Below are 21844 nucleotides of genomic sequence, written 5' to 3'. Positions count from 1 at the left end.
AGATGGCATAACATCAGAGCACAAGCCTGGATCATAGAAACCAGACTTTCATTAGTTCACCAAAGGTCGACTTTGAAATGAGAGAAGCAAGTTGACATGGCATGAACCTATCAGAAAACATCCGGGTTATTATGACTATTTTCCCAGCATTCTTATGCTGATTGCTCAGAGATTGTGATACACAATGAAGTGTGGAGAAAAGCCAAGGTGATGTGGCCAAGCACTGATATTTATAATTTTCCATAGCAGCCACATCCCCTTCCTTTTTTCTTTTTCAGTTCTATTTGCTGAGGGTTGCAGGAGTAGCCCAGTTGTAGAGCACATGTACCACGTGCTTAGCATGTGTGAGACCCTGAGTTCATCTCCTGTACCAACCAACAAACAAACTATTTGCTAGGAACAGAACATTACACTAATTTTAATGGGATAGTTTCAGGTTTCTTGCACTGATTAGAGATTGACACAGAGCTATGCTTTCCAGCTGCCTTTCTTTCTTTCCTTTCCTTTTCTTTTTTTCTTTTTTTTTTTTTTATCTCTCCTGAGGCTTTAACTCTGGGCCTGGGCACTTTCACTGAGCTCTTCAGCTCAAGGCTACTGTCCTACCCCTGGGCATGGGCGCTGTCCCTGAGCTCTTCTGCTCAAGGCTATCATCTTACCCCTTGAGCCACTGTACCACTTCTGATTTTCTAGTGGGTAACTGGAGATAAGAGTCTCCTGGTCTTTAGTGGGTCTTTATTGCCCCTAGTGCCCCAGCCAACACTGAACAGTGATCCTCAGATCTCAGCCTCCTTAGTAGCTAGGATTACAGGCTTGAGCCACCACGCCCGGCTTCTTTCTTTTCTTTTCTTTTCTTTTTCATGTTCTGTAAAGCATTATTGAATAAAATTAGGAACAACATGAACAAAGCTACAGAGTATGAAATAAAACTATCACAGTTAAGGAATAGCAAGAAAACTATATAGTTGCCTTTTTGATTAGTCCATGACAAAATGTAATGTGAGCAGATTCATATTTAGCCTCTGAGTGGTGAGCTCCAATGGAGACGTGAGTGAAAGCAGGGATGAGTCATCTACTAGAGTTATCCATGTAGGAAAGGATGAAGTTTAGTTTTGGTATCAATGACTGAGAAGATTAGATGCTTTTTCCCCCATGGGGCTTGAACTCAAGTCCTAGGCTCTGTCCCTAGCTCAAGGCTGATGCTTTATCATTTGAACCACAGCCCCACTGCTAGCTTTTTAGTGGATGAATCTCACAGACTATCTGGGCTAGCTTTGACCAGGATCCTCAGATTTCATCCTCCTGAGTAGCTAGAATTATAGGTGTGAGCCATCAGCATCTGGCACAACAGACTTTTAATATCTTTTAATAGACTTTTCTTTTTTTCATATATTTTTATTGTAATTAATAGAAGGGTTACATTATATTTGCCAGATTTAATAGACTTTTCTATCTCCATTAAAAACATTTAGCCTGGTGCCAATGGATCACACTTATAATCCTAGCTACTTAGGGGGCTGAGATCTGAGGGTCACAGTTCAAAGCCAGCCAGGGCACAAGTCCATGAGACTCTTGTTAAACTTGTCATTTAAAATATGGTGTAAAAATCAACATTAATAAATTCTTTAATTAAAAAAAGGCAAAAAAAAAAAAAGTCCATGAGACTCTTATCTCCAATTAACCACCAGAAAACTGGAAGTAGTGCTGTGACTCAAGTGGGTAGAGTGCTAGTCTTGAGCTGAAGAGCTCAGGGCCAGTGCCCAAGCCCAGAATTCAAGCCCTATGACCAAAAAAAAAAAAAGAATTAAAAAATTTAATGTTTATTGCTTGCTGTTTGTTAATACTATTTTTTTTTCCAGACTGGATCGTCTATGGAGCCAGGACTACCTTCCAACTTTTATTTTTATTTTATTTTGTTGATTACAATAGACAAACACTTGAACTCTGGGCCAAGGCGCTGTACCTGAGCTCTTCAGTTCAAGGCTAGCACTCTACTACTTGAGCCACAGCTCTACTTCCAGTTTTGTGGTAGTTAACTGGCGATAAGAGTCTCAGGGATTTTCCTTCCCTGTCTGGCTGTGAACGTCGATCCTCAGATCTTAGCCTCCTAAGTAACTAGGATTATAGACATGAGCCACCAGCACCTAGCCCTGCCTTCCAATTTTCAGTCCTCCAGCATCAACCTTTCTTAAGTGCAGCAATTATTCCAAATCAACTAAATTATTTCTCTGCTCATGAAATGGACCAAGTCAAACTCCATAGTCTATAAGATATCTATTTAAACAATTCAAAATTTCAAGTTACTCACTAAATATTAACCCATTAAGACACAAGCTCTAGCCTGGTATATTTGTGTACAACTATAATCCCAGCACTTGGAGGAGACAGGCAGGAGGACCCTGAGTTTGAGACCTGACTGAGCTATATAACAAGACTTCTTCTAAAGAAACCAAAAATAGGGCCGGGAGTTTGGCCTAGTGGTTAAAGTGCTTGCCTAGCATGCATGAAGACCCGGGTTCGATTCCTCGGTACCACATATACAGAAAAAAAAAAAGCCGGAAGTGGTGCTGAGGCTCAAGTGGTAGAGCTCTAGCCTTAAGAAAGTCCAAGGACAGTGCTCAGGCCCTGAGCTCAAGCCCAGGACTGGCAAAAAAAAAAAAAAAAAAAGAGTAAGCTGAACTAGCAATTAAGCAACCATAAAAAAAAATAATAAATAAATAAATAAATAAATAACAAAATAAAAAGTTCAATAAATACGAATGCAAATGGTATATTTGTACAAGTAAAATTTGTTTCATTGCCCGGGACATGATTTATCCATGTCCTGTCAATGTTAGAATTAAGTTAACATAACCAAATTTTGCTTCCCCAGGAGACTTCCAAAGCTTAAAATAAATAGAAGTAAACTCAAATGACCACTATATTCACTGGCTAAACAAAGATATATAAAAGGCAAATGTGAAGGTTGAATGATTAGCTATAGACAATTCTGAAAAGAATCTTGTTCAGTGAGCAGTCTTCTGTATGCCTTCTGATTTGCTAATTAATTCATGTAATTATCACATACAAGCAGTAAAAAGCAACCCACTTTCTCCACAAAGAGACAATCCCTGTCCCAGTTCTGTCATTTATTCCTTCTCTGGTTACATTCATTCCACAAATATGTAATAAATATCTATTGGATAACAGGCACAAGATTACGTCAGAGAACACAACTATGAACACAATCCTGCCCCTACATATGGTTAAGTTTGTCATTATGCCCACAAGTTGCAAACTCTGGAGGATGATCATGATGGAACCCAGAAAAGAATGAATACCATCACTGGACATGGGCTGTGTTCTTTTGGAAGGAGTTAAGTGTATCCTTTGTTTGCCTTTGCAATCGTTATATTTTGTTAGGCAGAAGCATTTTAAAAATTGTATATGGTATTTTAAAAGTAGGAGGATGTTGCTTGGCAACCCATGGTTGGAATGCAGAGGACATCTGTTGTTTTTCTCTATCAGCATTCTATCTTTTTCTTTTGGAGAAAACCCCTCCCCCACTGCCCAGTGGCTTAGTAGGGCTGTCAATCACGGTTCATTGACCTTCCCTTGTTAGAGAATGACATTCTATCCCAACCGTGCTGAACTATTTTCTCTGGGAGGGGAGAGAGAGAGAGAGGGAGAGAGAGGGAGAGAGAAGGAGAGAGAGAGAGAGAGAGAGAGAGAGAGAGAGAGAGAGAGAGAGAGAGAGAGAGAGAGAGAGAGAGGGGGGGGGAGGGAGGGAGGAAGGGAGAGAGAGAGAGATAGAGGAGGGAGGGAGGGAGGGAGGGAGAGAGAGAGGAGGGAGGGAGGGAGGGAGGGAGAGAGAGAGAGAGAGAGAGAGAGAGAGAGAGAGAGAGAGAGAGAGAGAGAGAGAGAGAGAGAGAGAGAGAGAGAGAAGGGAGGGAGAGGGAGAGGATAGAAAATTTTTGAAGCTGATAAGTCTAGGGCAAAAGGTTGTCACAATAAAGAAATGTAAACACTTAAGAAACAAAAATGAGGGCGAGGAGTTTGGCCTAGTGGTAGAGTGCTTGCCTAGCATGCACGAAGACCCAGGTTGGATTCCTCGGTACCACATACACAGAAAAAGCCAGAAGTGATGCTATGGCTCAAGAGGTAGCATTCTAGCCTTGAGAAAGCTCAAGCTCAGGCCCTGAGTTTAAGTCCAAGGACTGGCAAAAATAAATAAATAAATAAAAGCAAAAACATAATTACTAAAATCATTTATCAGGTAATCTTATGTTCATTTCTGTTACCTATATTAGTAGAACTGACATGATTCCTGTATATCTTATTACTTGATTGTTCCTATTGACAATTTTTCATTTTGTCTTGATTCTATGAATTTTCCTATTTTCTTTCAATAATTCCTTTATGTTCCTTCTTAAGTTAGTCAGAACTGGTTCCTGTTGCTTATAACCAAAGAACTTTAATTAGCAGGCAATCTCTTGGTATTAGCTTGATTGGAAGAGCCCCATAGCAAAGTGAAATAGTGTTTAATAACCTATCCTTTCAACACAGGCATATGGCAATTTTCTGCCCAGGCATACCCCTGAGTTGGAGCAGATTTTAGGAAAGATACCAACAGTTTCTGACAAATAGTACTCAGAACTACTACTTAATGCATGCACACAGATTACAATGTGAATACTCCTCTCTTCATCCTTCTCTCATTACAGTCTTTGGTGCTGAATTTGGTTTCTGTGCCTCCTCTACAATGTTTTCTCAAATACATGCCTCCAAGCAGTCAGAACCATATCAATCCATACTGATTTCTATGTTTCTGAATCAAAGGAGCCAGGAGCCAGTGGTTCATGCCTGCAATCTGAGATCCTGAGGGTCAAAGTAGTTCAAAGACAGCAAGAAAGCTCATGAGACTTCATCTTGAAAATAATCCAGGAGCAGCCAGGCTTGTAAGTATGGCTCAAATGATATAGCACCAGCCAACCAAGCTAGATGAGGGAGCGTGAGGCCCTGAATTTAAGTCCATGCATTCAAAAAGGCTTTCTTAGGAAGGTCATAGAAAACTGATACTTTTATATTCATAGGTTGAGGTCCTACCCCAATGTGGTTGTACAGAGCCTCTAAAGAAGTAGATTATGATTATCAAGGGGTGTATAGCTTAGTGGTAGAACAGTTACTCAACATGAGTAGGTACTAGTTTTGATGCCCAGTATTAAAAAAGAAAGTCTCAGGGCTGGGAATTTGGCCTAGTGGTAGAGTATTTGCCTAGCATGCACAAAGACCAGGGTTCGATTCTTCTGTACCGTATACATAGAAAAAAAAAGCGGGAAGTGGTGCTGAGGCTCAAGTGGTAGAGCTTTAGCCTTGAAAAAGTCCAAGGACAGTGCTCAAGCCCAGGACTGGCAAAAAAAAAAAAAAAAAAAGTCTCAGACTTAAGCACTAATCTGATAGGATTAGTATCCTTGTACTGGTAGAATGCTAGCTTTGAACATAAAGAGGCTCAGGGACAAGGCTCAGGCCCTGAGTTCAAGCCCCAGGACCAGCAAAAAAAAAAAAAAAAAAGACATACATGCTCAGGTCCACACAGTCACACACTGAGAAAGGAAGGTGCAGTATGCAAGCCAGGAAGTGAAGCCTCATCAAGAGGCTTCCAGCATCCAGAAAAGAGGCAAAATACATTGCTGTTGTTTAAGCCAAAGTCTGTGATGTTTTATTATTTCAGATCAAACAGATCTAAATAGTCGTGTGGAAGCGGACAGAAAAAGATTTCACTTGCCAGGAATACTGGCTTCCAGACTGCTCCCATCACACTGTGCAAAGAAGTAAAAATTGACTGTAAGGAAAACCAAGGAATGAAAGATATGGGAGGGGAGGAGACAAAACTAACTTTTTCTACATTTTATTCTTTAGCAGGGTCGGGGTTCGGTCCTGTGAGAGCCCCCAAAGGCCAAGCTGTGAGACCTGAAAGGGTTGGGAGGATGGAATGATTCTTCTAGAACTTCCTAGAATTTCCTGAAAAGGTCAGTCAGTCCTGGCTTAATAGGAATTCAGATTTTTATCTTGGGTGTAGGCTAGTCCACACTAAACTTTCTGAGAACTTGGGGACAGACAATAATCTATGCAACTACAAGTCTTTTATTGCTTACACCAGTTTCTTAAGATAAAGAAGTTATTTATCATTTGAGTAAGAATATATCACATGATTGCTGCCTGGGACTTAAAGGATATTGTGGCCTCACTTTCTGCACATATGCCCCTGTACCCTACTCAATACATACATTTTAAAATGGACCCAGGGTACCTGCAGCTGGCAAAAGACTTCATGTCCCTGGTGCCCCAAAGCTCAGTTTTGTGTGTTGCCACATGGTCCTGTTTGAATTCTAGGCCTGGACACTATTTCTTAGCTCATTTTGCTCAAGGCTAGCACTCTACCACTTGAGCTACATTACCACTGCTGGCTTTTTCTGTGATAAATTGTAAATAAGAGTCCTAGAGTGGCTTCAAAGTGTGATTCTCAGATCTCAGCCTCCTGAGTAACTAGGATTACAAGCGTGAGCCTCTGGTGCCCAGCTGTATTTTGTTCTCTTACTCAACACATATTTTATAAAAATACTGTAATAAAGTAATTGTCACACCACCAACATACATACATATATAATACACACAATAATGAAAAAGCTACAGGTTATAGTAATCATGGGATAAATGCAAATTAGAACCACAAAGAAATATTTCTTCACATTCACTAAAATAAGTATAAATAGGCACTAGTGGCTCTAGTGGCTCTCATCTGTACAGTGAGAAAATGGAGAAGCCACATTTTTTTTTTGTTTTGTTTTGTTTTTGTTTTTTGGCCCCCTTCTCTTTCTGGCCCTGCTCACTCCGGCCGCTCTGGCCCCGCTCGCTCCGGCCCCGCTCGCTCCGGCCCCGCTCGCTCTGGCCGCTCTGGCCCCTTCTCGCTCTGGCCCTGCTCACTCCGGCCGCTCCGGCCCCGCTCGCTCCGGCCCCGCTCGCTCCGGCCGCTCTGGCCCCGCTCGCTCCCGCCCCGCGCTCGCTCCGGCCCCGCGCTCGCTCCGGCCCCGCGCTCGCTCCCGCCCCGCTCGCTCTGGCCCTGCTCACTCCCGCCCCGCTCGCTCTGGCCACCACTCGGTTGGGCTCCGCTTGCTTGCTTTCGCTCTCTGTCGCTTGTTGCAGTCTCGTCTCTGCCACTTCCGGCTTGGTTGTGTATGTGGGATACCGAGGAATGGAACCCGGGTCTTTGTGCATGCTAGGCAAGCACTTTAACCGCTAGGCCAAACTCCCGGGCCCGAGAAGCCACATTTTGAGAGGCTTTCTTAAAAGGCCAGCAACTGCATGGTGGACTCTTGCCTCAAATACCAGCAGCCAGCAAATATACTTAACACTGTTAGGAAACTGAGCCATGAAGGCCAGAGAGGAAAGAAAGAAAATAAAAAAAATACCAATAAACCAGCCACAATGGCTCACACCTGTAATCCTAGCTACTCAGGAGGTTGAGATCTGAGGATCAATGTTCAAAGCCAATCTAGGCACAAAAGAACCTGAGACTCTTATCTCCAATTAACCTCTAGAAAAGGGAAGTGGGGCTTGGCTCAAGGGTAGGGCAGTAGCTTTGAACTGAAGAGCTCAGAGACAGCACAGGCTGAGGAGTAGAGCTGAAGAGCTCAGGGACAGCGCCTAGGATGAGTTCAAGCCCCATGACCCACAAAAAAAAAAAAAATCACCTCCAATGGAGAGCTGAAGTGAAACACTATGGTGACCAGGAGAAGAGCAAGGAGACAGAAAATGAACACAGACACATGGTATAATGGTACCTGAACTGGGTTCAGGCCTAAGTAATGGGAAGGTCAGGGGACAGAATCACAGGAAACTGCAGGCCCAGGCATTGACAGGTTTAATAACCTATTATCCAAGTCCTCACCCCTTCCTCCAGGGATCTAGGCACATCCATGAAATATAAGGTGCGAGACCCTAATATCCACCATGTGGCCAAGATGGCACCACTGTATTTATCTAGCCACCCATACTCAGAAGGCTGAGATCTAAGGATCTCAGGTAGAAGCCAAACAAAACAGAAAAATCTATGACATTCTTTTTTTGTATGGGTCATGGAGATGGAACTCTGGGCCTGGGTGCTGTCCCTGAGCTCTTCAGTTCAAGGCTACTGCCCAACCAACAGAGCCACAGCCCCACTTCCCATTTTCTACTGATTGGACATAAGAGTCTCTTGTGTTCTTTAGTGCCTAGGCTGGCTTTGAACCAGGATCCTCAGATCTCAGCCTCTTGAGTAGCTAGGATTACAGGCGTGAGCCACTGCACCTAGCAAGTCTATAACTTTCTTATTTTTAAGTTGAGGTGTGGCTCCAGTGGAAGAGTGCCAGCCTCAAGCAAAAAATAAGGCAAAAATGGGAGGCCCTGAGTTCAAGCCCAGTGCTAGTGTGCACACACACACATGCGTGTGCAGGTGCGCGCGTGCACATACACACACACACATATACACATACCTCCTAGGAGGAATATAGGTGGCTTACAGCCTTCAGTTGCTATATTTTTTGGATTTTCCATAGATATAATGTTCCTGCCAAGGCACACTCTCCTTGGATTACTCCCAGCCAGTGGTTATGCTCAGGAGGCATGTGACTTTCTCTCTTTCTCTCTCTCTGTCTCTATCTCTTCCTTTTCTTTTCTTTTTCCAGTCACGGGGCTTGAAATCTGGGCCTGGACGCTGTCCCTGAGCTCTTCAACTCAAGGCCAGCACTCTACCACTTTGAGCCACAGCACCACTTCTGTTTTTCTGGTAGTAAACTGGAGATCAAAGTTTCACAGATATTTGTACCCAGGCTGACTGTGAACAGTGATCCTCAGATCTCAGCTTCTTAAGTAGCTAGGATTACAGAAGGGAGCCACCAGTGCCCTGTTTGCTGTTTTTTTTTTTTTTCTTTTTCTCATTTCACTCCTAGTTACCTCTATCACCACTCTACCAAACCAAACCAAATAAAGAATGTTGTATTCTCAATGGTCACATCATTTCTAAATCCAACAGATACTTCTTACCTTCTTTTTCACTCTATTATATTTAGTACAGATACCACTGCCTTTTTTTTTTTTTTTGCCAGTCCTGGGCTTGAACTCAGGGCCTGAGCACTGGCCTTGGGCTTTCTCAAGGCTAGAGCTCTACCCTATGAGCCACAGCACACCACCTCTGGCTTTTTCTATGTATGTGGTACTGAGGAATAGAACCCAGGTCTTTGTGCATGCTAGACAAGCACTCTATCACTAGGCCAAACTCCCAGCTTTCCCTTGGCAATTTTCAACCAGGACCTTTTCTCATTTTTTTTCCTAATTCACCTTTTCTGTCTTCTAACTTACCTATCTATTTATTTATATTTTTAGGTCAGTTATGGGGTTTGAACTCTGGGCCTAGGCACTGTCCCTGAACTCTTTAGATGAGGCTGGAACTCTACCACTCTGGGCCTCAAGTACCACTTCCAGCTTTCTGGTAGTTAATGGGAGATAAGACTCTCATAGACTTGTGTGCCTTGACCGACCTTGAACTGTGATCCTCAGATCTCAGCCTCCCGAGTAGCTAGGATTACAGGTGTGAGCCACCAGCACCTGGCTAACTTACTATTGATAAGGCTCTTTTCAGTATCTCAGGATGATCCCCTTTTATTTTTTTTCTTTTGCCAGTCCTGGCTTGAACTCAGAGCCCAAGCACTGTCCATGGAGTTTCTCAAGGATAGAGCTCTACCACTTGAGTCACCACACAACTTCTGGCTTTTTCTGTGTATGTTGTACTGAGGAATCCAACCTGGATCTTCGTGCATGCTAGGCAAGCACTCTACCACTAAGCCAAATTCTTGGCCCAGGATGATCCTTTTCTTGTCTTATTCTATTCTCTTTTAAGCCCTAAGTCCAATCCATACTTTCTGACCAGATTTGTCTTCTGTACTTCAGCTTTGTATGTTAACCTACACATTCAGGGGATCCCAAAAAGGAACATGTCCAGAACAAAAGATCAATCTCCCCATCCCCCACCAAATTTGCTGTTCCTTGAGTGAACCCAGTCTCTATAAGGAAATACCATCCACCCTGTTGTTCAAGCCAGAAAGCTGAGTCTAGAGAACTTTTCACTTTTTTCTCACACACACCCAGAAACAATCAATCATAGCTCCTGTCATTTTCACCTCTTAAATCACTCAAACTCAAATATGCTCATTTCTTTTCATCATAGTCCAAGCCATTGTCATCCCTTCCTTCGATTTCAGCTTTACCTCCCTTTGCTGGCATCCTTGTATCCACTGTGTTGTTTGGTTCAAACATCATCAGGAACATGTACTTTCTTAAACTCCCTCAATTGTCTCCCTTATAATATATTTCCAAATCCCTTAAGACTGCACCATCTGGACTTTGCCTTTCCCTTTACCTCCACCTCATTACCATTTCCCTTTGTTCTCTGAGCCCAGTCACACTGGTCTTTCCTCTGGTCCTTGAATCTACTGTGCTTTCTCGCACCACTGAAACTGCATGCTTTTTCTCTTTCTCCTCATACAACTCTTCTGTATCCTACTCATCTAGCTAACTCTTATTCATCCTTCAGGTCTCATACTGAATAACATTTCCTCAGGACAGCACGTTCTAATCATCCCAGATTTAATCAGCCCATTCTGTTGTTTCCTTGAGCTTCCAAACTTCTGTTGGCAGAACTTTCCTTGTGATGCCTGTAATTACTTAGGAGAGTATCTGTTTTGTGTCTGCCTTCATTACTTTTGTTAGCTCTATAATGACAGGGCATGCCTATTTTATTCACCATTGTTTCCATAGTGCCTGCTAGTACTTGGTATGTAGTTTAGATGCTTACTGAGTATTTCTGAACTAATTGAGAATCAGGGAAAGTTAAAAGTACTGGATTGGGGGCACAGGCTAGAACTGTCTGAAATTACACCTCTCCTTCCCAAAGGGAAGGTGTAAGGACCAACAGGTATTCTCTGACTCCATGCACTATTATAATATGAAAAAGTCATTAGAATGAACATTAAACTAGGCACTGATGGCATCTGCCTGCAAGCCTACCTACTCAGGAGGGTGAGTATTGAGGACTAGGACTAAGCTTTAAAGCCAGACTGCTACTCACTGAACACTATGTTAAAAAATAAACTATACTCTTATCTCCAATTAACTACCAGAAAACTGGATGTGGTGCTTGAGGCCCAAAGTGGTAGAGAGCCAGCCTCATCTGAAGAGTTCAGGGACAGTACCCAGGCCCAGAGTTCAACTTCCATGACTGACAATAAATAAATAAATAAGTAAATAAGTAACAAAAAGAGGCTGGTAGAGTGCTTGCCTAGCATGCGCTAAGACCTGGGTTCGATTCCTTGGTATCACATATATAGAAAAAAGCCAGAAGTGGTGCTAAGGCTTAAGTGGTAGAATCTATCCTTGACTGAAAAGCCCAAGGACAGTGCTCAAGCCCTGAGCTCAAGCCCAGGACTGGCAAAACAAAACCAACCAAACAAAAAGTAAACAAAAAGAATAAAACAAAAAATCAAGAACCCTGAATGTTCAAAATATGGAGAAATAGCTTAATGTATTATACCAGTGGTTTATAAGCATTATCTAATATAATAAATCCTTATTTTATTTTTTTCAGACAAAGTCTTGCCCAGGCTCCTGATAACCTCAAGCTCATGATTCTCCTGCTCTAGCCTCCTAAGTGTTGGTAGTATCCGCATATGATACTATACTTAGCAATCTTTTTTTCCCAATAAAACAATCACATAAGACCCTTCCATATAAATGCACCAAAATAGAACATTTCTAGTAAAACGGAGGATGGAAATGACCTTAATCTTTTGGACCTCTCTAGCTTTCTTTTTTCTTTCCCTCCTCCTTTTCTGTCCCTCTTTCCCCAAGACTTGAAGGCTTTGCAGTTTCTGGCTCTACCCTCTCTTCTAAAGCCAAGGATCATTTTGTCCTAGATTTCCATGAGGCATTCACAAATGCTTTGTTCAGTTGTGGCTGTCAAATTGACTCAAGTTGGTTTTTCACTTGCAATACAAAATAAAACAAAACAAAAAACCCTGACTAACTAACACTGTTGTAGACTGAGATTCAGTTATGTAATGGAAGGAATATTGGCGTTGGAATGAGAAAACTATGGTTTCGAATTTATGTCCTGACTGAGCAAGTTAACCAAAGTCAACTTCAGTTTTTCTCATATGCAAACAAGATAATACACAACTTTTGTGACTTTAGAAAAAAATTAATGTATTAGAAACTCAGATTGAACAGGCTCTCTAGACATGCTAAGTAAGATTAAAGTTTTAAATTTTTATATCCTCTTGAAGTGAAGAAACCAGATTAAAAGCAGCCAGAATTGGCAAGGCTGCCATCTTGTGGTGACTTACTGACATACCACCAAATATGAAGTGTGAAAGCTGTTCAAGAAACTAAAGCTACACAAAAGAGTGGCAGGCATGCCAGAGGGTCATTGGAATAAAGGTAAGAACTAAAAACCAGAGAGAATGGCAACAACCAGAAATAAAGGACCTTGGAAACAGCAAGGAATAAAGAACCCGAGGTAGAACTTTTAGGAACCATCTTATCCAGAAGAGAATCAGGGAAAGCAAAGAAAGAAGTAGCTAACGAAAGAGAGACAAACCAGTGACAAAAGCCATTAACACCAGGCATGGTGGCTCATGCCTATAATCCTAGCTACTCAGGAGGCTGAGATCTGAGGACCAAGGTTCAAAGCCAGCCCAGCACAAAAGGACCTGAGACTCTTATTTTCAATTAACCTCTAGAAAACGGGCAGTGGAACTTGGCTCAAGGGTAGGGTGGAAGCCTTGAGCGAAGGAGCTAGGGACAATGCCTAGGCTCAGGGGTAGGGTAATTGCCTTGAGCTGAAGAGCTCAGGGACAGGGCCCAGGCCCAGTTCAAGCCACATGACCCACAGACAAAAAAAAGCCATTAGCAAATTCAGCCAATCTTTATAACAGAGCAAGCATATGACAATTCTTCGGTTTCATTCAAGAATGCATTTAGGAATGGATATCCAGAAGTGTCTTTAATAGCGTATATTTATGCAAAAGCAAGGTTTTATTAAAGCAGAATAGAGCATCAAGCAATAGTACATGCCCAAAGGGAACTGAGGGCTAATGGCTTGACCAAGCACTTAAGTACCTCAAGTCTCCAGTCTTTTTTTTTTTTTCTCCCAGGCCTGGGCCTTGAACTCACAGCCTGAGCACTGTCCTTGGACACTTTTTGCTCAAGGCTAGAGCCCTCCCACTTGAGCCACAGCACTACTTCCAGCCTTTTCTGAATATGTGGTACCAAGGAATTGAACCCAGGACTTTATGCATGCTAGGCAAGCACTCTACCATTAGGCTACGCCCCAGTCCCCAAGTCTCCAGTCTTGGGTTTAATGATTATGCTAAGGATATGTATGTAATTGTTGAGTTTCCAAAGAAATAAGAGAGAATCTCTGGTAACCAGGAAATGGGGAGTGATTTTGCCTAATAAGATATCCTTGGAGCAAAGATGGCAATTTGAGCGGAGGTGTGTGGATAAATAATGAGATGCAAATGAGGTCTCTGGCTAGCTTCTAGAGTTGGAAAAGTCCCTGTGGGGGCCATTGCTTGGGAGCACTGGTTGCTGTAGCAAAAAATGGCCTCAACTACAGTCAACAATTACTTCAGTGCAGGTGATGAAGCAGAGTAATTGGCAAAATGTACCTAGACAGAGTATTGTACTTGCTCCCCGGCTCTTTGATGTTATCATTATTCCCTTTTTACTTACCTGCCCTATATTATTTATATTCACTCCCATGCCATAGTTCTATGGTGTACCTATAGGAGGCTCTAGGGAAAAATCCATTCATTGCCTTTTCCAGCTTCTAGGGACTTCGAGCAATCTTAATAGGATCACTAAGGCCTCTGCTTCCATTATTATATCTACCTCTTTTTTATTACTGGACTGAATTTAGGGCCTTGAGCACACTAATCTATTCTAATCTACATCCCTATACCTCATTGCCACATCTCTCTGACTGACTCTCCCACCTCACTCCTTTCTGGATAAGGATCCAGATATTGGTCCTCCTTGGATAATCTATACAAAACTCCCCATCTAATACTTTAATGTAATCATATTTGTAGAATCTATTTTATCCTAAAAGGTAATACATTCACAAGAGTGGAAATCAGGATGGGGACCTTTTTGGGCAGCCATTTTTCTGCCTACTGTAGTAGTACAGTGCCAGCTTTTTAATTTTTTTTGTGCAAATCCTGAACTTGAACTGTCCATGAGCTTTCCCCACCTCCATCCTCAAGGCTAGAATTCAACCACTGGAGCCACAGCTCCACTTGTAGCTTTTTAATAGTCAAATGGACATAAGAGTTTCACACAGACTTTCCTATCATGCTGGCTTCCAATGCCTATCCTCACATCTCTGCCTCCTGAGGTGTTAAGATTACAGGTATAGGCCACTGGTGCCTGACAAGAGAGCTATTTTATCATATAAAATTTATTTGGGCGGCAGGAGTATGGCCTAATGGTAGAGCTTGCCTAGCATTCATGAAGATGTGGGTGTGATTCCTCAGTTCCACATATACAGAAAAAGCCAAAAATGGTGCTGTCACTCAAGTGGAGGAGTGCTAGCTTTGAGAAAGCCCAAGGACAGTGTCCAGGCCCTGAGTTCAAGCCCCAGGACTGACAAAATAAATTATTTTTTAAAAAATGATTAAATAAAATAAACAATTATTTTTAAAGTGATGTACAGAGAGGCTGCAGTTACATAACTCAGGTAAAGAGTATATGTACACGTGTGTGTGTGTGTGTGTGTGTGTACAATGTCACCCAGAGCACTATTTCTTTTCCTGGTCATAGAGCTTGGACTCTGGGTCTGAGCACTGTCCCTGAGCTTTCAGCTCAAGGCTACTGCCCTATTCCCTGAGCCACAGTGCTTAATTGGAGATAAGAATCTCATGGACTTTTTAGTGCCAGGGCTGGCTTTGAACCTTAATCCTCAGATCTCTGCCTCCTAAGTATCTAGGATTACAGGCATAAGCTACTGTGCCTGACTCAGAGCACTATTTTTGAGAGAGTGGAGGGAAGGAGAAAGCCAAGGCTCTCAGTTCAAGCTCCAGTATAGCACACACGTGTACACATACACATACACATACACACACACACACACACACACACACACACACACACACACACACAGAATGTGGAATGGGTAGTGGATTGGTGTAATCAAAGCTATCAACTAAAGTCTTGTGATCAGTCACAGGAAGGGTTCTTGCCATGACAGATAAATATTTACATGTGTAAGTTTCTTTCTTTTTGTCCCTTTCATCCCTCAATAAATGTAGGGCACAATATGTTATAGTGGTTAACTTTAAAGTATATCCTTAGGCAACAGAACATTGAGGCAGAATCACTGAAGAACTGGAAAAATGAACATTATGCAGAGATCCTGGATTTGTTGCTGGGTAAAATAGCTGAAGAGATTTCATGTTGATTCCTACACAGGGTGGGAGGTTAGTATACAGCATCCTATTTATGTTATAAAAGGGCTGAGATCAGAATTGTTTTAATTTTTGAAGTGTATAAAGAAGGGTACATGTTAGGAACCAGTAGCTCATGCCTGTAATCATAGCTACTCAGGAATCTGAGATCTGAGAGTCCCTGTTCAAAGCCAGTCTGGGGAAGGAAAGTCTATGAGGCTCTTATCTCTAATCAACCACCCAAAATCCAGAAGTGAAGCTGTGGTTCATGTGGTAGAGTGCCATTCTTGAGTTATAAAGGGTAAAAGACAGCACCTAGACCTTGAGAGCCCTAGTAGTTTGCATGTCGATATTGGATCAATACTGGATTGTGACAAAGATCATATTCTCCCTGGACACTCTGCATCCTTTTTTGTGTTTGGGTAACATCCCAGATGAAAAGAATCTTTTGCTGTCAGAGCTGACAGTGCTTACTGTGGCTTGCCTAGAGTAGCAGAACCAGCTGATTTCAGTCTCTTTAGTTTGATTTCCAGGGAAACGTGACTTGGTCAAGGGAGTAGATCCTATATGGATTTATTAATGAGTGATTTCTGCTATGGACAATTGGACTCAGGCTCTCTCAGGACCCTCAGAAACAGTAAGAAATGCACCTCAGAAATCTCAGAAATAGGGGCCGGGAGTTTGGCCTAGTGGTAAGACTGTTTGCCTAGCATGCACAAAGACCCAGGTTCGATTCCTCGGTACCACATACATAGAAAAAAGCCAGAAGTGGTGCTGTGGCTCAAGTGGTAGAGCACTAGCCTTCAGAAAAATCCAAGGACAGTGCTCAGGCCCTGAGTCTAAGCCTAGGACTGGCAAAAACAAAAACAAAAACAGAAATCTCAGAAGTGTCCCTCTGAGAGACAAGGAATCTGAATTCTTTTTTTCTTTCCTATCCTGGGGCTTGAACTCAGGGGCCTGCATGCTGCCAATGAACCTCTTTGTGCTCACAGCTAGTGTTGTACAGTTGAACCACTTGTGGCTTTTTTTTGAGTTTATTGGAGATAGGAGTCTCATGTACCTTCTTGCCTGGGCTGGCTTCCAACCACAATTCTCAGTTCTCAGCCCACTGTGTAGCTAGAATTATAGGTATGTGCCACTTAATCCCAGCAAGGAAACTGAATTCTTTATTCCCCAGAACATCTGGCTATGAGACAGGACAGGGTATGTTTTGTGAGTTCTCAAGAAAATTTTATCTTCCCAATTTCAGATACTGGATCTTTCTTTCCACTTTCCTAAAACATGATGTGACAGCTTGGGCTTCAACAACCATTTTGCAACTGTAAAGGAAAGAAGGGAGTCAGAAATATATTAGAGCTGTTCATCTCTGATATTACTGAGCAATACAACTGCCTATCGTCACCTTTTTGTCTGTGAAACACACACTTTAGAAGATGTCACTATGGTTAATTTTTCTGTTACCTGTAGGTAAAAGTGTCCATGTTCCTAACTCATGTCCTTGTTGTCAAGGACATAACTTCAACTAAAATATTAGCAATAAAAATACTAACATCCAGGTGTTGGTGGCTCACATCTGTAATCCTAGCCACTCAGGAGGATAAAATCTGAGGATCCCAGTTCAATGCCAGCAGGGGCAAGAAAGTCTGTGATAAAGTGGCACTATGGCTTAAGTGGTAGGGTGCTAGCCTTGGGCAAAAGAAGCTCAGAGACAGTGCCCCGGCCTTGAGTTCAAGCCCCAGGACTGGCAACAGGAAGAGGAGGAGGAAGAGTAGGGGGAGGAGGGGGGGGGGGAGGAGGAGGAGGGGGAGGAGGAGGAGGGGGAGGAGGAAGGGGAGGAGGAAGAGAAGGAGGAGGAGGAGGAGGAGGAGGAAAGGAACTGGTAGAACACTAGTCTTGAGCAAAAATGATAAAGGACAGCACCCAGGCCCTGAATTCAAGCAACATGACCAATGAAAATATAAAGATTAAAAAATTAATAGCCAGGCATGGTGGCTCATGCCTATAATCCTAGCTATTCAGGGATCTGAGGATCACAGTTCAAAGCCAGCCCAGGCACCAAAGTACATGAGATTCTTATCTCCCATTAACCACCAGAAAACTGTGGCTCAAGGGGTAGGGCAGTAGCCTTAAGCTAAAAAGCTTAAGCTCAATGCCCAGGTCCAGAGTCCCAGTCCCATGACCGACAAAATAATAACAATCATAATAATAATAAATACAGGCCGGGAGTCTGGCTTAGTGATAAGAGTACCTGCCTACCATGCACAAAGCCCTGGGTTCAATTCCTCAGTACCACATAGACAGAAAAAGCAGAAAGTGGTGCTATGGTTCAAGTGGTAGAGTGTTAGCCTTGAGAAAGCTCAAGGACAGTACCCAGGGCCTGAGTTCAAGCCCCAGGACTGGAAAAAAAAATAATAAACATGGATTTGGGGAACTTTTTCTGGTAATGGGGACAAGAATGGTATTATGTTGTATTTTGATATTTCAGACTCTATTTTGCTTCTCGGTCTTCATCAGGGACACAGACAATAGATTTTCTGTATTGAAAAATAATTGTTGGGGGACCGGGAGTTTGGCCTAGTGGTTAAAGTGCTTGCCTAGCATGCATGAAGACCCGGGTTCGATTCCTCGGTACCACATACATAGAAAAAAGTCGGAAGTGGTGCTGAGGCTCAAGTGGTAGAGCTCTAGCCTTGAGAAAGTCCAAGGACAGTGCTCAGGCCCTGAGCTCAAGCCCAGGACTGGCAAAAAAAAAAAAAAAAAGAAAAATAATTGTTGGGGCTGAGAGTTTGATTCAGTGGTAGAGTGTTTACCTAGCATGCATGAAGACCCAGGTTCGATTCTGGGGCATCACATACATAGAAAAGCCAGAAGTGGTACTGAGACTCAAGTGGCAGAGAGCTAGCCTTGAGGAAAAAGCACAAGGACAGCACTCAGACCCTAAGTTCAAGCCCCAGGACTGGCAAAAAAAAAAAAAAAAAAAAAAAAAAAAAAGTTGCAACTCATTGTGTTCTGGGAATTGCTTTTTAAATATTTTCTCTTTTTTAATTCATGTCAACCATTTATGATAGGAATTAATTTCCTTCTTTGAGGTTAAATGAGGAAGTAGCAGAGTTGGGATTCTTTTAAGGTCAGGATGACCTCAAAGCCAGCTCTTAACCACCACACTACATTGCTGCCATTTTGTTTGCCAATTCATTAACTTTGGGACCAGGGTCCCTAGCCCAGGCTGGAGCCTTAGAAAGGGAAGAAAGTCAGACTTCCATAGACTGTTGTCTGTCATCATCTCCTTCTGGCAGGGGATACAGGGTCTGTCCAAATGCAGACAGGCACTGAGCCAAGCTGCACAGATGCACACAGTGCTCCCAGCCAGGCTGGGAAATGCTCCAGATGAACTGCCAGACTTCGGTGTCTGAAACCCTGAGAGATAAGGAGGAAACTTGGGTAGCACCCTCTAAGATAAAACGATTCTGCAGGTTTGGAATGTGCTGAAATCCAAGCAAGAAAGAAGGTAATGATATACATGAACAGCAGGCATATGTGAGAATCAATGGCCTCTCTGTCGCATTTCTTGCTTGTAAACTGATTAACTGCATTCCTTTCTTCTCTTTTCTTAACAGACTGACTTTTAAGGTCTGAGACTCATAAAGTCCTTAAACTCAGATCCAGAGCTCCTGTCACCTTCCATCATCCACATTCCAAGTCTCACAGCCACTTTGAGCTCTCTCACGCTTTTATTTAGCTCCTTTTTTCTACAGATATTTATCAAGTGTTAATTTTGTGCCAGATACATATTGATTCATGGGGGGGAAAAGGAACTTACAAGGGAGAAAGACATTAAAGATAATTGCTCACTGGGCGCTGGTAGTTCACACCTGTAATCCTAGCTACTCAGGAGACTAAGATCTGAGGATAGCAGTTCATAGCTAGCTTGGACAGGACAGTCTGTAGGACTTCAATTAACTACCAGAAAACGCGAGGTCTAACCCCCCAAAGATAATTGCCCAAATAACTAGGATTGTAATATCTGCTACAAAGGAAAAGTAGTATTGAATGAGAATGTATGCCTGATTTCTTAGCCCTTATTACTACTACACAAAACACTTGAGCCTATTTATTTTTTCTCTCTCTCTTTTTACCACTCCTGGGGCTCAAACTCAGGGCCTGAGCACTGTCCTTGGACTTTCCAAGGCTAGCACTCTACCACTTGAGCCACAGCATCATTTCCAGTTTTTTCTGTATATGTGGTACTGAGGAATCAAGTCCAGGGCTTTGTACATGCTAAGCAAACATTCTACCACTAGGCTATGTTGTTTGGTGGTTTGGTTGTTTGGTTTTTGTTGTTTTGTTTTGGTGCTAGTACTGGGGCTTGAACTCAGAGCCTGGGTCTGGACCTTAGCTTTTTATTCAAAGTGGGTTGTCTACCACTTGAGTCACAGGCCACTTCTGGCTTTTTGATGGATAACTGGAAATAGGAGTCTCATGAACCTTTTGTGGCTTCAAAGCACGATCCTCAGATCTCATCCTGCTGAGTAGCTAGGATTTTAGGTATGAGCCATCAGTACTCAGCTCAGAAGACATATTTTGTGAAAGGAATGATAATGATAGGAAGAGGATAACTGAAGAGGTGACTGATCTTTCAAACTAGATCTGTCTCTTAAGTGCTATAGTTTGAATGTTTGTGTATCTTCCAAACTTCATATTGAGGTATGTCTCTTTTTCTTAGCCTTATCTTCTATTCCTCTCCTATGGAAACCTCCCATCTCAGCTTGGCACAGATTCCTATGCCCACTATTATTTATTCATTCTCTACATTTTTTTTTGTATTTGTTTTTTGCCAATCCTTGGGCTTGAACTTGGGTCCTGAGCACTCTCCCCGAGCTTCTCTTGCTCAAAGCCAACACTACTCCTTGAGCCACAGCACCACTTGTGGCTTTTTCTGTTTATTGGTACTAAGGAATCAAACACAGGGCTTCGTGCATACTAGGCAAGCACTCTACCACTAAGCCACATTTCCAGCCTTCTCTACATGTTTTCCTCATCTGTCTCAGCCCAGGAAATGAGTCTTCTGAACTCAAGGCATGTACTGAACACATACTAGATGAAAGTTCAGTCTAATGAGGTACTCAGTACTGGGAACAGGGCAAGATCAGTGAGGAAGAAAAAAACGCTTGAAGCTAGAAGTCAGAACAGCTGCAACCAACTCAAATGATATACTTGCTTCCAAAACTGCTTGTACGTTCCATGAGGGTATTGACAGGGTGTTTCTTCTCCCCTGTTTTATCCCTTCTTGTGCCCAGTATACAATAACATAGTGCCTGTAACATAGCAAGCGTACAATTAATTTCTTTCTGTATGTAGATAAATAAAGTGGCAGATGCTGTTCTCACACTATCTCCAACTGAAGTTAACAAGCGTGGGTGCCTAAACTCCTTAAAAGAACTACTTCAGGGGAAAGGACTGGCTTATGTGTGCACACTTTACAGTTATTTTACAAAGTGACTTCACATAGGTTATTGTTTCTGTTCCTTATCACAGCACGGTGAGTTATCCTCCCCATTTTATAGATAAGAAAACTTCTTTCTCTTCTTCCTTCCTTCCTCCCTCCCTCCTTTCTTGTCTCTCCCTCCTCCCTTCCATTTGTCTAAGATGCATATATGTTTCATGCATTTCTCCACAGTAATCCAGAAAGAGCATTAGAAGGACTAGTTGAAGGTTGAGGTCGAGTGGGGGTAGCAGAAAGAGTGGCAAGAGGCTTGAGTTCAAGCCTTAGAATGCCCCCCCTTCCTCCCCCCCCACCCTAAGTAAGACCAATTGTTGAGCCTAACATTGTAGTATCAAGGTGACTGACCATTGATTTCCGGTTTCATATACATTCATTTTTGTTGTTGTTCTTGTTGGTCATTGGGCTTGAATTTGGGACCTGGGCATTGTTTCTAAGATCTTTTGCTGGAGGTTAGAATTCTACCATTTTGAACTACAGTGCCACTTCCGGTTTTCTGGTGGTTAACTGAAGATAAGAGTCCCACAGCCCAAGCTGCCTTCCAATGTGGATCCTCAGATGTAGCTAGGATTAACAGGTGGAGCCACCAGAGCCTGGCTTCACTCATTTTTCTTTTAAAGGTACAGGAAGTCTGGAACTGGGAATGTGGCTTAGGTGGTAGAGTACTTGCCTAGCATGCATATAGCTCTGGGTTCGCTTCCTCAGTACGACATAAACAGAATAAGCTATAAGTAGTGCTATGGGGTCATATGGTAGAGTGCCAGCTTTGAGCAAAAGAAGCTTGGGGACAATGCCCAGGCCCTGAGTTCAAACCCTAGGACTAGCAAAAAAA

Source organism: Megascapheus bottae, chromosome 6 (genome assembly GCF_031878675.1).
Source record: "Megascapheus bottae isolate mThoBot1 chromosome 6, mThoBot2.hap1, whole genome shotgun sequence".
Classification (NCBI taxonomy): domain Eukaryota; kingdom Metazoa; phylum Chordata; class Mammalia; order Rodentia; family Geomyidae; genus Megascapheus; species Megascapheus bottae.
Note: the sequence above shows the minus strand (reverse complement) of the source record.